The sequence below is a fragment of the Ipomoea nil genome, unplaced genomic scaffold (genome assembly GCF_001879475.1).
Source record: "Ipomoea nil cultivar Tokyo-kokei standard unplaced genomic scaffold, Asagao_1.1 scaffold1173, whole genome shotgun sequence".
Classification (NCBI taxonomy): Eukaryota; Viridiplantae; Streptophyta; class Magnoliopsida; order Solanales; family Convolvulaceae; genus Ipomoea; species Ipomoea nil.
Window position 1 is genome coordinate 175,298 of NW_017617601.1, and position 12,794 is coordinate 188,091.

Genomic DNA, 12,794 nt, shown 5'->3' on the forward strand with positions numbered 1-12,794 from the left:
ACTCAAGGAAGCCTCTTTTTGAGGCAATAACTCAAACACTTTGTGTGAAATCCAAACGGCAGAAACGAAACAAAAACAGACTGCTAACTTTTCAGTGTTACATATAATTGTTTATCATCATACTACACTCAACTTTTAAAGACTTCTTTCTAATTTAACAATTTTCAGTATGGGACATAGAGATTACCTCTTCGGTGTTGCAGAAGGATGAAGAATTGGAGCTTGGCACCCCAATTAGAAAATAAAGATTTTGTAAGTAAAAGAAGGCAAAACGAAGTGTGGGGATAGCTCAGTTGGGAGAGCGTCAGACTGAAGATCTGAAGGTCGTGTGTTCGATCCACACTCACCGCATACATACTCTCTGTTTAATGAGTAAATACCCAAAATAGTCCCTCGATTATAGTTAAATTTACAAATTGGTCATCGACTTTCAATTTTAACCAAAGTCCTTAACTTTTCAATTTTAACACGATTTGGTCCCCCGTCTGTTTGACCGTTTGTTGACTGTGATTTTTGAGGATATATATGTAATTTCATGGTCCACCGTCGGTTTTTTAAGGTTCCGGTTGCATTTTCAGACCGCACTGTTACATTTGATCCACTGCCGAAAGCAATCTGCCAAATTTTGTCGTCTTTCTTCATCCTCCCTTTGGATTCAATGTAGTTGAGTTCGTACCAGAGTGAAGAATATGATGTGTTTCCGAACAGGTGCAGCGTCATCCTAGACTGCGTCACGGCAGCGGATGAGGGCGGGCGGCGATGAAATTACATATATATCCTCAGAGATCACGGTCAACAAACGGTCAAATAGATGGAGGACCAAATCGTGTTAAAATTGTAAAGTCAGGGACTTAATTGGTTAAAATTGAAAATCGAGAACCAATTTGTGAATTTAGCTAAAGTTGAGGGACCATTTTGGCTATTTAATTCATAATTGCTATCTAAAATAATATATTTGATTAACAAATAGGGAATTAGTCTTTTCAATTATATTTTGATTAAATATACAAATAATTCAGTTAATCAACATTAACATATAAAATATCCTTCAATTGTCATGTTTTTTTAAAAATATTTATTATAAATTTATTTTGTTACAGAGTAAAAAACTACGCAAATTATGCTGTGTAACCGTGTGCACAATGTATGGTGCACACGGTTGCAAAAACGACGTCGTTTTGATTAAAAACGCCCGTCCCACTTAAAAAAAAAATCAGGTTCGATTCTCGGCAATAGCATTTTTTTTTTTGCATAATTTGAATTATATATCCACAAATTCATAACTATATATCCACAGTGAATGAATAACACAAAATCCAAAATGAATGAACTAAATACCCACAATGAATGAACTAAATATCCACAATGATTGAACTAAATATCCACAATGAATGAACTAAATATCCACAATGAATGAACAACATAATGCTGTTGAGGGGAATCAAAACTGTTTTTTTTTTTTAAATGGGACGCACGTTTTTAGTCAAAACGACGTCGTTTTGCAACCGTGTGCACCATGCAACATAACTATTGAAAAAACTATTTAGCCAACTACTATATAGTGTGATGACACATTTATTACCATTCCAAATGGGTGATCACATGATGATCAGATCTAGGTGGTGGGCCAAAGATTATTTCTCACGTCATCATAATAATATATAACAAGGTTAGTAGAACCTATATAAAACTTGGTGTATAATACAGAATTAGATTATAAAATATTATAGTAATTTCAACTCTTAAATTTTTATGTTTTTTGTTTTTTTTTTTTTTTTGGTGATGAGAGAAATCTCATCCATTCAGGGGCAGAGGGACATTGTTACTGCAGGGGGCCTTGACCCCCCTTCCCCCCACAAAAAAAATTTATTAATACTAATATGGATGGAGGATTTGGCAATCGTTATGCTATGGACCCGTGGCTAGTATGCATGCTGGACACGGTAACGGTGCCGTTAGTGGCACCGTTCTCTTTCACTTTTTTTTTTTTTTTTTTAAATAAATTTCAGACCACTTTGTTATAGGAGTATATGCTCATAATTTTATCACTATATGTTCATAATTGTAAGTTCATAATGTCAGAGCTCTGTGTTCATAATTGCATAACTGTACATTCATAATTGCATAACTGTACATTCATAATTCCATAACTGTACATTCATAATTCAATAACTGTAAATTCATAATTTTCGAAACTCTATGTTCACAATTTTAGAGCTCTATGTTCATAATTTTATCACTATATGTTCATAATTGTAAGTTCATAATGTCAGAGCTCTGTGTTCATAATTCCATAACTTACATTCATAATTACATAACTGTACATTCATAATTGCATAACTGTACATTCATAATTCCATAACTGGACATTCATAATGTCACAAACGAATAACGCCGTTAATGGCGAGACAAAATCAAAAATATTTTTTTTAAACTGGAAGGCCGTGTTTTCCATTGAAACGACGTCGTTTTGGACTCGTGTCCACACAAGTCCAGAGCATAATTTGCTGAATTTGGAAGAATAGTGTAACTGGGGGTCTTGGGCCCTTGGCCCCCGTACCCCCTAAAAAAAAATATTAATAATATATTATTATTTTGTGACTCCCTTCACCGAAGTATCTGCACTCTCCAAATAAAAACTTTCAAACTAAGCTTTCTAAATCATATTTGATTCGCAACTAGCCTTGGTCAATAATATGATTTCTTCTTCTTAAACATACACAATTACATATTGTCTAACATGCTCAAAATTTCTTCTTGAAATATGTATAAGCCAAAAAATATAGCTTATACATATTTCTTATTCTTTTTTTTTTTTTAGATTCATTTTTCTAAAATTAATGAATTTTTTCTTTATTGATCCACACTTTTAATTTAAATTTGTTTAAAGGGTTTTGTCAATAATGTTTATATGTGAACTATCCATATTTAAAAAATGTTTGCTCTTTAGTAAATGGTTATTCCTTATGGACTGACGGCTCATATAGCTCTTCACCATTGATCTAAACAAGTGAGAATTTTTATTTTTATTTTTATTTTTATTTTTATTTTTTTTTGTATTTCTTTGATATAATAGCATTTGAACTAATATGATTTGCCAAGTTTTGCAACTTCAATTTCAATAAATATCGAATGCAATGCATCTTGTGTCATCTACTAAGTTGCTTAGCTTATTCAAAATTTAAGAGATAGTGGATGGAATGCATTAGGTGCAAGTGTGAAGTCTTTTTGTGAAATTGTCAACATAATTGTGCCAATTTGTATGCTCAATATATTGCAAGAAGAGGAAGGTCTAGGCATCAACGAGATGAATTAACAATTGGGAATCATTATAAATTTGATATTTTTAATGCCGTGATTGATTCTCAGTTATAAGAGTTGAGCAATAGGTTTGATCATGATAAAGCAATGGAGTTAATTATTCTCAATTCATCGTTACATCCAAAAGAGATGCGTATATCATTCAGAATTGATGACGTTTGCAAGTTGGTAGAGAAGTGTTACCCTCAAGTTATGGAGTTAATTATTCTTAGTTCATCGTTATTCTCTCTCAAATTGTGATTGCCCCCCTGCACCAACAAATCCTGGCTCCGCCCCTGCATCCATTAATTTCTTGAGGTACACAAGTTAACCACAATGCTATGTAATAGCTTGCAAATTATATTTTTTTGAAAGTCAACCTAAGCGGTTGTATTTATAGAAGAACTGAAATAAAGTTCGGTGAGACTCCGTCCCAGTACATAGCTGTATCAAAACCAAAAGTTGTAGAAACTAAAGTATGCGCTAAACAATTTTGCGATCTAGGAATAAAATTAACTAAACACAAAGTAAAAGTAGATATGTAATTTCTACATTCATCAATAGCGTAGCCAATGTACGATCTGAGTGGTGCGCCTGAGAAAAGATAGCTCTGTAATATCTGACTAAACCTGACTAGAAATCATTAATACACACGTACTAACAACCAACAACGATCATTTTAATTAGCATCAAATTGAGTATTGACCTAAATTATAAAATAATTCATGTTTTTCTAAAATGTTCTCACTCTTGATCATGCACATGCATCCTGCATTAATCCATCAATTGTTGTCCAATATAAGTGGTGGAGCATGTGGTTTAATTTAATGCAATGTGAAAAATCTTATCATGGCTTGACATGCCATGAATCCTTTGGAAATAGAAACATAGGTGAAATTGAGAAAAAATAGGATTCCTTTTGGAATCAATCATTATACTATGGAGTATGACCATGATCTACCTTGTAATGTCGATTATTGATATAGCGTACACTTTTATTAGGGAAAATTTCATCTTTAATTCTTGAGTTATAACCATGGTTGCAGTAGGCGCTAGACGCTAGTCGGGCGCCCGGACAGTGCCTAGCGCCTAGGCGGTTTAGGCGGCGCTAGTCGGGAGCCAAAAAAAGAGTGGTAGGCTTGTAGTTTGACAATTTTAATGAGGTTGTTTTCAACATTTAATCAAATAACACATCTAAATAAATGAATTAATGATAATTCATAAGTCATAACATCAAAACAATGGTTTTCAAAAAAAAAAAAAAAACATTAAAACAATATTAAAAATTAAAAATATTCAAATATGAAATAGCCAAATACTTCAATCATTCAAAGATTTAAAGTATCAAACTAGTCTACGAGTATATATATGTCATATTATATATATGTATGCGCGCGCGCACACATACACACACATATATATAATAAAAAAATAAGTTGAGTCGATCGGGTTAACTCGACCGAAATGGACGAGTTAACTCGACTAACTTAGACGCTAGGAAGCCAAATCGGCCGAGTTAGGCGTTAGGCGGCCGGTAACCTAGGCGGGCGCCTAGGGGGGAAATCGCCACGGTTAGGCGGGGCCTAGGCGGGCGCCTAGACCGATTTTTACAACCCTAGTTATAACCAAGTTCTGACTCAGTCCCTAAGTTATGATCGTAACCGAGTTTAGTCCCTCAGTTATGAGCGAAGTGTCGAGTTTGGCCCCCAACGTTAATATTTCGTCTGTAGCTAACGGAAAATTTAAAAACAATTTAATAATAGAGGGGTAAAATAGGAATTTCAAATTATAATCATCTTCTTATGTTGAAACTCACTGCACAACAGTCATTCATTTCCTTTTATACCTACAATCGAAGGTCTTTTTCTTTCCCAAACTCGGAAATCTCAAATTCGCCCCTTTCCAAGCTGTGAAATTCACAGGTAAGTTGTTTCTCTATTTTATATGTTTAAATAAATAATCAATATTCTCCGTATTGATATACTAATTTAGCCATTATAATCATATGATGTCATCTCTTAGTCGTGGTACTTCATCTTTACCCAAATTTGAGGATAACTTTCGATATAAATCTGGTGATTTATTACCCCATCCAAATGTCGTGGAGTTATGCTAATCCAGGGAAAAGATACCAAGCTTGTCTACATTATGGAGTAAATTTTTGTATTTGTCAAAAAAAATGTAATTTAAGTTGTTTTCTTTTTTTAAATAGAATTGAAATATTGAAATTTGATTTTTCAAAAAAAATAAATAAATATGGGAGTAGGGTTTCTTTCTTGATTACATAAGCAACTTAGAGTTTTTGTCGGTTTGGGACAAAAGTATTTTGGCTAAGTTTGTAACCGGGGGAAACAAGTTATATTACATAAAGTTTTATTAAGGAATTTACTTCTTTACCCCTGGAATTAACTCTATCAGCACACCACTAGCATAGAGACCAAACTCGCCACTTCTCTTATAACAGAGGGACTAAAAATGGATACGGTAATAACACTGGGACTGAGTCGTCACTACGGTTATAACTCAGGGACCAAACTCGCTATTTTCCCTTTTTATTATACTAAAAGCATATTTTAATATATTAAAGTTTAAATTTTTTTAAGGTACAATATTTAATTGAGTACTGAATTTATATTTATACATTTTAGTACATATATAATATACATTTATTAATGATGTAGTGGACAAGGTCCACTGCACATCAATATATATAATTTGCCCTTTGCCCTTTAATTTGGGAATATGAACATGGTAGGTGCATGGGTGTTGATAATTTTACATTTAACTTGTATTATTTATTAGTTTCATTCATTGTGAGATTATAAATATAAAATTGCACAATTTTGATTGTGGTTGTGATCTGTATATTTGAGCAGATTTTGAGTATAAATTGATAAATAAAATTTAAATTTTTAAAAAAGAAATAAATATATCACGTCGAGTTTTTAACAAAACCATATTATTATTATTATTATTATTAATATTATTATTATTATTATTATTATTATTATTATTATTATTATTATTATTATTATTATTAATTCATTTGGTTAACTTAAATATTGTGGTATTTCAAAAGAAAAAAGGACAATTTTTTTAAAAACATAATATAGTATGTGTGAAGTTGAACATGGAAAATGGAATGACTAGCTAATGTATTAAATGGTTATTGTTGTTTGTTTAAAAACTTATTTTAATATTTTTTTTTTTTAAAAAGGAAAAATTGCTAGCCACCCTTCCTCCTCATGCGTCTCCGGCGGACCCCCTTTCCCCCTCCTTCGTCTCCGCTCGGAGACGAAAAGAGATTCTTCATCTCCAGGCCGGAGACGAAGGATGGGGGGGGGGGGGGGGGTGGTGGTGCATCTTTTTTTTTTTTTTTTTTTTTTTTTTTAAAGTTTTTTATTTAAAACTTATTAAAATAATTTTTTAAATAAAAATTAATTTAGTAACCGTCACGTCATCTAATTATCCGATCAACGGTTAATTACTTTAGGTTCAATTGCTTGAATTTGTGTAGTTCAAGGATCTAATTGTAAATTTTTTGAATTATTACTATTATTATTATTATTATTATTATTATTATTATTATTATTATTATTATTATTATTATTATTATTATTATTATTATTATTATTATTATTATGAAATAATAATATATTATAATTTCTTACAGTTATGTATGCAAGAGAATTCCACCTTGGAGCTAATCTGCCAATATTTGAATTTCAGTCAAGGCACCAATGCGTATCTATTTGGAATGACTAAAACTTTGATGCCCGATTTAGGATATATAGATATGACGGTCAAATGTATACTTTTGAATCTCGAGAGCCTCAAATGATTGCAAATTTAAGGACAGTAGAATTTTACGGTGTTCCACATTTAGATCGTCGTATTAATCTTGATCATGGCCTCATCGCAACACTCATTGAGAGGTGGCGGCCAGAGATGCATGCCTTTCATTTTGCTTTTAATTTGGTGAAGTCAACATAACACTTCAAGACGTTGAAGTGTTACTTGGTTTGAAAGTTGACGGGCCTACGATTACCGACAAAGACAAGCGTTCACGTACGTAATGAATGGATTGTAGAATGTGACAGATTGTTGGATTTTTGGCCTCATCCTGAAGCTGTGACGACGAGCAAGATACTCGGTAACGCGTTACCACCGGTGCCTAATGTGCACGAGTGGCACACAGATGAGAAAGTGGAACAGGCCAGGCTACTCGGATCCTTATTCTTCACTTGTTAGCATGTCATTGCCGCATGCCATTATAGAGGGATTATGATGCGAACCTGATTGTCCCAATCTTCTCTTCACACTCTAATTTAAAAAATACTTTAAAATGAGTTTATTAGGCTAGATGAAATCGAAGAGGTTTAACTTGGGTCGGGAAAAAGGCTAATTTTTGGATTTTGATAAGTCCTCGCCACACCGGGTTATAGGGTGATACGTAGGAGTATGAATGACGTCACAATTGAAGTTCCACACTTGATAAGTCATGTTTCTCATGAGTCATGACCAACTCACGGCCAAACTCATCCTGAGTTCTAGAAAACACTCAGTCTTTCTCAACCTACTAAAACACAAAGAGCTAATAACGCCTCCACTGAGGCTCGAACTCACACCCTTCTAAATAGAAGTCCAACCCGGATACCATTGAACCACATAGTCCTGGTAAATAATATAGAAACTTAAGATAACTAAAAACTCCTAAATCAAATTTAATTCGGAGTACTAACTAACAATAACCCGTGTATTTAAATTCCAAATTAACTAACTAAATAATTAATATAATAATTTCCTAAAAACGAATTAATTTAAAATTATAATGGCACCATAATTTATTAACTCTATATGCTTATATTTCTAATATTCACTATGATGGGTGTTAGGAATATAGCGGAATAATGCGGAAGCGAATAATCGAAAATTGAGAATTATAGAAGTTAAATAATAGGGAGAATAATATAAATGACAAAATAATTACTAAGAATGGGAGAATATAAACATATATATATTAAAGTCTCATAAAGATAATACAAAGAATATATATATATATATTAATGCATATGTATGCTACGTGAAATAGCTAAAAGGAAAGATGAATGAATGAATTGATGCATTGAATTACAAGGCTTAGCTAGCTACTTATACAATCCAAAAAGAGAATTAAGTGGGCATGCATGCGGATGCGACGCAATCGTAGGGAATGTGCAAGAAGAGACAACAACAACATGCAACGTGGATGGTTGTCTAGGATGACTTCAAGAATTTGAGCCACATATTAATTATTTCTTAACAATCTCCACCTTGGATCAAATCCATTGCGGAAATTAACAACTGGAACAGTCGACTAAACTCAAGCACTACTTGAACTTAGCAATAGGAAGAACATCAGAATAGCAGGATGGATCACCATCAACTTCCTGTGTAACTGAAAGAGCATAAGCAACCATGTTGGTTTCATCATCACTAGCATACCTAGCAGGTTTTTTAATTGTCCTCCTAGGACGATCCATAGCAATGGAATACTCTCGTTGTGGCTCGACGAGAGGTGTTGTGCTAGTAGATGCATCATCTTTAGTATTACCATCAGCAGTAGTAACACTATCAATAGGCCTGAACTCAAACTCCACCTTCTCACCAGTACTCTGCGTCTCATCTGTACTGGGAACTTTTCCAGAAGAAAGTAGTGCATTTTCGTCAAAAGTGATATCTCGACTCAGAATGATTTTCTGAGAATCAGGAGACCATAGACGATATCCTTTTGACTCAGCGGCATAGCCAAGGAAAATGCATTTGACAGCTCTCGGGTTTAATTTACCCGTACTGGAATGAGCATATGCAGGACATCCAAAAACTCTTAAGATAGAGTAATCAACAGGATTACCTGACCAAACTTCCTCTGGAATTTTGAAATCAAGGGATGAATGTGGAGATCTATTTACCAAATAGCATGCAGTAGAAAAAGCCTCGGCCCAAAAATCACGCCTTTTCCATAACCCAGCATTAGAGAGCATACAACGAGCTCTTTCCAATAGAGTTCTGTTCAAACGTTCGGCAACACCATTCTGCTGGGGTTTACCAGGCAAGGTCTTGTGCCTGGCGATTCCATTTGCCGCACAGAAGTCATTGAAATCTGACTCACAGAACTCCAAGCCATTGTCTGTCCTGAGCTTCTTGACTTTTTTACCTGTCTGAGTCTCAACAAGTATTTTCCACTTCTTGAAAATAGAAAATGCCTGATTTTTATGTTTCAGGAAATAGACCCAGACTTTACGAGAAAAGTCATCAATAATAGACATAAAATATCTACAGCCTCCCATAGACTGAAATTTAGTTGGTCCCATAAATCGGAATGTATATATTCCAATACATCTTTGGTACGGTGTGTAGCAGTAGAGAAACTAACTCTCTTTTGTTTCCCAAAAACACAATGCTCACAAAATTGTAATTTACCCGTACCTGAACCACCAAGGAGACCTTTCTTGCTCAGGAGATGCATGCCTTTCTCACTCATATGCCCCAGACGCATATGCCATAATTGAGTGAGATCCGCATCAGACATCGATGAGGATACCGCTACTGAACCCGTCACAGTACTGCCATGCAAGACATACAAGCTTCCAGAACGAGAAGCTTTCATGAGAATAAGAGAGCCTTTTATGACCTTCAGAACTCCACCTTCAGCTATGTACTTGCACCCCAGACTTTCCAAGGTACCCAAGGATATCAGATTGCGTTTCAAATTAGGAATATACCGAACATTGGTAAGAGTCCTGATAACGTTATCATGAGTTTTAATCTGAACACTTCCAATTCCACTAACCTTGCATTGGGTATCATTACCCAGCAAGACAACTCCACCATCAACCGGTTCCAGAGAAATGAACCAATCTTTGTGGGGACACATGTGGAATGTATAACCAGAGTCCAAAATCCACTCGGTTTCACTCCGTTTCTCACCGGAGCTAACAGATAACAAAACATCGCCTTCTGAATCACTTTCAACAACACTAGCTTCAGCGGACTTCTTTTCTCTCTCTTGCTTGTTTTTCAACTTGAAGCATTCAGTCACATCATGACCATGCTTCTTGCAGTACTTACAGGATTTGTTGGAGTTGGATCTAGATTTTTTATTGCTACTCTCTGTTTCAAGTGAATGACCCCTTACAGTCAAGCCTTCACCTTTGTCCTCAGACTTAATGTCAAAGTCAAACTTTTCTTTGGACAATAGGTTTGACTTAACATTCTCGAAAGTAAGGGTATCACTACTATTACCATACAGCATAATTTCTTTGAAATGCTTGTATGATTTAGGGAGAGAAACAAACAATAAAACAGCACGATCCTCATCGTCAATTATGACATCAATATTTTCCAAGTCCAATAAAATAGAATTGAATTCATCTAAGTGAGACTTAATAGAAGTACCTTCCGTCATACGGATTGTGTACAGACGCTCCTTCAGGCGTAGCGTATTCGCTAGAGTTTTGGCCATGTAAAGCGCATCCAGCTTGGACCATAAATCTGACGCAGTCGTCTCACTTAATACCTCACGTAGAACCTCTTTAGACAGGCACAAAAGAATGGTTGAACGTGCTTTGTCATCGAGATCTTCCCAACCTACATCTGTCATTGTAGCAGGTTTCTTCTTCTTCCCAGCTAGCGCTTTCTTCAAACCGTTCTGGGTTAGAACGGCTTCCATCTGAACCTTCCAGATAGAAAAGCTAATTTTCCCGTCGAACTTCTCGATATCGAACTTGGTAACAGTTGACATCTTTGAAAATAATTCTCAATTAAACCGCTCTGATACCACTTGTTAGGAATATAGCGGAATAATGCGGAAGCGAATAATCGAAAATTGAGAATTATAGAAGTTAAATAATAGGGAGAATAATATAAATGACAAAATAATTACTAAGAATGGGAGAATATAAACATATATATATTAAAGTCTCATAAAGACAATACAAAGAATATATATATATATATATATTAATGCATATGTATGCTACGTGAAATAGCTAAAAGGAAAGATGAATGAATGTATTGATGCATTGAATTACAAGGCTTAGCTAGCTACTTATACAATCCAAAAAGAGAATTAAGTGGGCATGCATGCGGATGCGACGCAATCGTAGGGAATGTGTAAGAAGAGACAACAACAACATGCAACGTGGATGGTTGTCTAGGATGACTTCAAGAATTTGAGCCACATATTAATTATTTCTTAACAATGGGAATGAAATTTTTTTACCTAGCATATATGCTTATATTCTGAATCTCACTATGAATGAAATGATGTTGCATCCTCTCTTTTTTACTTTAGGAAGGATGTTGATTGTGAATTCATTGTTGTACTGATTGTGTTGATTATATACAAACCAGGATTGCACCATAAATTCCAACCTTTGGGTAATTGGGATTATTGTCTCCAAGATCCATGCTGGGGCTGGCTAGCCTGATTAAGTAGTTTTATCTTTCCAACTTTTACTATCTCCTTTTATCTGTTTTATTTCAGTGTGAAGGAAATCTATTCAGTAGTTCAAAGTAAGACATTAATTCCTGTTTTTGTTGAATGCAGCAGTAAGAAAGCCAGTAAATCAGAGGTTCGAATCCAATTATAATTCCTAATTTTTCATTTAATGTGTAGGTATGCCAAGATAAAAAAGGTTCATGGATATGAGTCGGTCAATTTCTCATCAAGAACAAACTCAGGATAATGAAACACCTCAAGAGCAAACTCAAGATAGTGAAACATCACAAGAGCAAAATGAAGATTTGCAATCTTTATCTAAAAAGAAAACAAGGACTGCGTGGGAAGTTGATGTGATTAGTAAGTTTACATTATATTTATTGATTGACATGTACAACAAGTCTGAATAAATCAATACATTAATTTAGTTCCATTTATTGACAGATGAAGAAGGATTTGTGAAGAAGAAAAAATTGAAAGATTCACTGAAGCACTTGCAGGGTTTGCTTTTTTATTTTTTATTTTTATTTTTATTTTTATTTTTTAACTTAGAAGCATAATCCCAAAACCCGGAGAAGAAAGAAGAGTGGCTTCTGCTTGGTGTAGGGTTTTTAGCATGACTCAGGCGAAGTGCCCATTTTCCTTAAAACCTTATTTGCCACCTCCCAATAGGCTTCCCAGGATAAAACATGCAAAGAAAGGAGTAGGAGCAGAGTTTTTAGAAGAAAACAATTCCTGCATAACTTATGCCCGGACGACATTCCCTCCCGCAGGTGCCGGTGTACACGAGTTTAGGTTGGGTATCATCCACTATAGAACTTTTAGTCCAAGGGCTTTAGACTCATTCCTCATTCCAACTTCTCCACAACCATTTGTTTACCCTCGGGTTAGCGTGTTAGCGGCCGCTACGTTATCCTTTGACATCACGTAGTCAATAGAGATAACCCATGTTGTAAGAAATTGTTTAATGGTAGTATGTCTACGACTCATAAGTCTAGACTTACCATTGCAC

General features: G+C 34.6%; 1 non-coding gene across 1 annotated transcript; it reads left to right on the forward strand.

Moving 5' to 3' along the window:
- Positions 1–278: 278 nt before the first annotated feature.
- On the forward strand, positions 279–351 carry TRNAF-GAA. The gene has a single exon. It is a non-coding gene; the product is annotated as a tRNA-Phe (tRNA).
- Positions 352–12,794: the final 12,443 nt, after the last annotated feature.